General features: G+C 49.5%; 1 long non-coding RNA gene across 3 annotated transcripts; it reads left to right on the top strand.

The window, feature by feature from the left end:
• The first annotated feature begins 462 nt into the window (after positions 1-462).
• LOC106046712 (uncharacterized) lies at positions 463-3330 on the top strand. 3 transcript variants are annotated; one of them, XR_010825861.1, is made up of 4 exons: positions 463-572; positions 732-874; positions 1058-1109; positions 1228-3330. It is a non-coding gene; the product is annotated as an uncharacterized lncRNA (long non-coding RNA). The 3 variants fall into 3 exon arrangements; XR_007167937.2 differs by lacking the exon at positions 1058-1109; XR_010825860.1 differs by having other exon boundaries at positions 1058-3330.
• Positions 3331-4492: the final 1162 nt, after the last annotated feature.

Here is a 4492-nt window from a genome sequence, read left to right as displayed (position 1 = left end):
GAATTCTGCAACCTTGAGTTTGTTTCTTGCTTTCCGGCCCTACCACCTCAACCCCGCCAAAGCGTCAGTGTGCTGAGTGCAGGGAAGGATGGAGCACGAGAAAGGACACTGCAGGAGCTCACTGCAGCTGCAAGCAGCATCGCCTGCAGCCCACCGAGAGCTGGACCATCGCTCTGGGCACTGCATAGGTAGGTCCCTGCCACACAATCACCTGGAAGCCAGCTGCGGAGCCCAGATTGGCAGCCACCACTGCAGCTCTCCGGATTTGTGCCTTCCTACGGCTCAGTGCTGCGAGCAGAGATTTCCTCCATCCTGACCGGGAGCCAACCCCAAATCCTGCACCCCAGGCCAGCGCATGACATGGCACCGGGTTAGCCCTGCTGTGACCTCACTGTTCCATCAGCAACAGCTCACAAAGCATCACCTAAAGCAGCCCTGTGCCAGCTCACGCTGTCACCCACACTCAGACCTGCCTGTGTGCTGCTTTCCCCTCGTCGCTGGTCCTCGTTGCAGCACCTCCGTGAGACACTTTTATCACCAGGTACAAGAAAAGCAACAGGCTCCCCATGCAGGTACTGCTGCCCTCTGCTAGAGCAGGGGCTGCGTTCAGCACTAGTGTTATTTTTGTTTGTACTGATGGGAAAATACTTTCCCATAGTAAATTTGAACGGGTTTAAGGCTCAAGGGCTACCCATTAACCTACCCTCACCCGTGCTTCCCCCATCCCCAAGGCTGTGCAGGTCACTGGGTGCCTACCTCTGCTTTGCCTCCTGCCCTGGATGCCAGAGGGAGGTGGGACCCCTGTGCAGCCCTCGGCTGGGACCATGCAGCTCTGCTCAGACACTGAGGAGTTACCTTGTGCACGCAGCCCCAGGTGGGAACATGATGGGCTTTGTACGACTACCTGGGTTTAATTGACCATATGCAGCACCATCTACAGAATCCTATTTTATGTGCAAATCAGCAGTTTAAATCTGACTGGGATGTTATTTATATCTGATATCCAGCAGGGATGGAGGTTTCAAAAGTCTTTCCAAAACTCTTATGTGCTTTTTAGAGACCGTGACACAGCCAGCCTGCTGGACTCCTGGGTCTGGAGGCAGGACAAGGTGGGATTTGTGCTAATTGCTGCTGGGAGCTGGGTCCTCATTTGCGTTTAGTTCTGAGAACAACCGGGCATTTCGGTACCTCCTCCCTGTGCATAATCATTTTGTTATCTGTGTGCAGAGGCTCTGCACGGAGCATCCTAGTGCAAGGCACAAGGAACAATGGAAATAACATCCGAAGCCTCGAAATGCATGATGTAAGCCCAGACAAACCGAACCACGTACACACCGACCCTTTTTCCAACAACTAAGTATGGGCCAGAAGTTTACAGATCAAGCATAACAGAAGGGTACTGTAATTATTCCAAAGCCAGGTATTAAATAAAGCCAAATATTTAGACATAAAGCAGTACTTTAATGAGCCCACGGAGAATAAGATGTGAAAATATGTAATTAAATCTCCCAACGACCTTAACTGCCCTCCAGTGATACCAGCCATGGTACAATGGTGATCAAGGCATATTCTTTCCTGTGGAAACCAATCGGTTACATAGCACTTGTCTTGGAGCCCACTTAAACCCGTGGTGATTTTATCCTGAAAGAAAGCCTAGCCTCCACTAGCACGTCCAGTTTTCATATTTCCTCTTTTTTTTTTTTTGATGAAAGATGAAGCAAAGGTTTTATAGTTTGCTTTTGCAAATAAAAAAAAATGCTGGATGTTTGAGTTTAAAGAAGGAAAATTTCCATTACATACTTTTTATATGTAAAAAACACATGTCCCAAACCCGCTGCCTGTTATCCACAGTCACAGACCAACAGAGCTTCAATGTAAACCCAACTGCAGAGATCCCTGAAGCAACAGTATTAGTGTTACATGATTTATATTTTTGGCCTTTTTTTCTATTATCGATCCAAATAATTAACTACCAGAACATTAATTAACAATGTCAGCATGCAATTCAAAAAAAGAAAAAAGCCAAAGAATGTAACAGTCTTAGTAGTATACATTAGTTTCCATCCGTTTTGAATGCCTCTTTTTCGGAAATAATCTCCAGGATCAAGGAGGAGGAGTGAAGGAGAAGCTGCCCAGGGCTACCCTGGGTCCCACTGTGGCCGCCCAGGTGCCGGCAGCTCTGTGCAGGGGCAGAGAGCCAGGACAGGAGGCAGGGAGAGCAGCCAGGGGCTGCGGACATGGATGAGGGTGCGAGCATGCCGGAACTGCAAGGGCAGGGAGGGCACTTGCACCTACTTGGAAATATTATGGAAGTGGCAGCGCTGCAAGACTTGCAGCTGACAAATAGCTTTGGCGTTCAGCTCCTCTCAGCGTCTTTCTCCCTTGTCTCGTGAGAAAAATATTGCAAAAAGCCCAGCGTCAGCTGCAGAGCCCACCCAAACCCCTGCCCCCAGCAGACCGATTCGCCAGGTGGAGCACGCGGCCCTGGCAGCAAGCCATTCCCACAACCGACATAAGGCAGCGTGCTCCCAAGGGGTGGCTTCCATGCATGGGGAGGAAGACCAGCACGATAAATAATGCAGTCCTCGTGGTGGCACTTCTGGATCCTCCACCACCACTCTTCGTTTGAGAGGAACACGCTCATTACCCTTCACCAGGGAGACTGGTCCTGCATGGGCGATGCACCTTGACAGCGCTAAGTGCGTCTGTCTGTCTGTCTGCTGCTTGAATCGCCAGTGCCGAGGATAAGCAGCTCCACGCTGCCACCGATTCTACTCCAAACAGCAAATAAATGATGACAAAATGCTCCCTTGCACTGGCATGAAGAAGCTGCAAAGTTCCCTTCTCACATCTTTACGTGCGATGGGGACAGCCAGAGGGGCTCCTGTTTGACAGTGCCCTCTTGTGCAAAAAACAGAATTTTTTTTTTTCCCCCTCCCCAAAAGGGAGGGAGCATTCTGCACATGTATTTGGGAGCTTCACCCCATCCCCGACTTTCCTCATGGACTCGGCTGAGTCGTTTTGCCTCTCGACCAAATTACACCATGCACAGGATGGACGCGGGGTGGCTGCAGAAGATAATTCCCCTTTTTGCCCCAGGAATGCTGCCACATCAGTGAGGAGCTAAAATAATCGCTGGGCACGGGGTGATTCATTGCTCCCAAACCGCTGCAGCTCCGTGGTGGGTCCCGTGCAGCCATCCCTGCCCCTGTGATTACAGAGCCTAATTGCAGCCCACAGGCACGCCTGGACACACAGGCACGCTGAGCTGCAAGGAAATGGGGAAATCTGCTCCTTGGGGGCCTTTTGCTGAGCAGCTCTTAGCCAGGATGCCAGCACAGGATGCCCTCTCTGCAGTGACACGGGTCCCAGGCCTCCAGCCACAAGCGTTGCTGCAAGCAAACAGAAAATCCCCCACTGTGCCAGGGAGCAGGCAGAAAAATCCCACCCGTGCTCATTTTAGGAGACCACATTGCTGACTTCACCCTCGTCCTTTGGGTGTCTCCATCTCCACCAGCACTACAGGAAAGCCAGATGCCTAAAAAGGCAGAGACAAGGCCAGAAGTGTTTGTGCCAACCCATTAAACCCATTCATTAAGCCGAACCCTAATTAGGACCCTAAAAAACATGTACGGTGCCACTTTCTCCCATCAAAAAGTGCTCCCAGCAGAAGCCTTTGGGTACACCTGAACTCCCTTGGGGAGCCTTTACGCAACCCCCCACACAACAGGACTCTGCGCCTTCATTCTTTCCAAACAACCCTTAATGTAACCTCCAGTGCTGGCATAGATCAGTCCATTTCCCCCTTCCCATCTCTGCTCCCCATAATCTAGTGTCTTGGACACAAATTAGTCAACACCAGAGCTATGTTAATTAGTGACTAATTAATTTCAGTTCACTGCTTGAATGGAAGAAAAAAAAGTTGCTTTGTAGAAACCAAAACTTCGTTTCACTTGAAGTCACTCATTTCTCAAATCTATTTGAAAATGATGTGTTTTTTTTTTTAAAAAAAAAAGTCATCTTGAAACAAAGCACTCAGAAAAATGTTGAGATGAAACATTCTGACTTTCTCAAATTTCATTTCTCCCTCATGTTAGGGGGAACGGGCTAGGAACCGATTTGATGAATTCGACCTGAATGGAGGAGTGAGTTCAGCTCACTAAGCATTTTTTAATTTTTTTTTTTTTTAAACAGCTACAGCCCAAAGCTTATCACACAGCATTACTGCAAATGCAGAATCCGCGTTCAAAAATTTGTGTTCGAAGGTGTTGCAGAGAAATGGAAATGACTACGGACAGTCAGCTGCTGCTCTGCATCCCAGCGCGTACGTGGTTTTGGCACACGCGCACATCCCTGCCTGCCGGGCAGACCCAGGGCAGTGGCACAGTGCAGCTGGAGCAGGGAGCTGGAGCCAGAAATTGGCTCTGGGTGAGCATTAGCTGCGATGCTCCTGATTGCTGCAACTGTGTCGAAATATTTACTCAAGGCTTAA

The sequence above is a fragment of the Anser cygnoides genome, chromosome 19, assembly GCF_040182565.1.
Source record: "Anser cygnoides isolate HZ-2024a breed goose chromosome 19, Taihu_goose_T2T_genome, whole genome shotgun sequence".
Taxonomy (NCBI): domain Eukaryota; kingdom Metazoa; phylum Chordata; class Aves; order Anseriformes; family Anatidae; genus Anser; species Anser cygnoides.
This window is presented reverse-complemented; position numbering and strand designations above follow the sequence as displayed.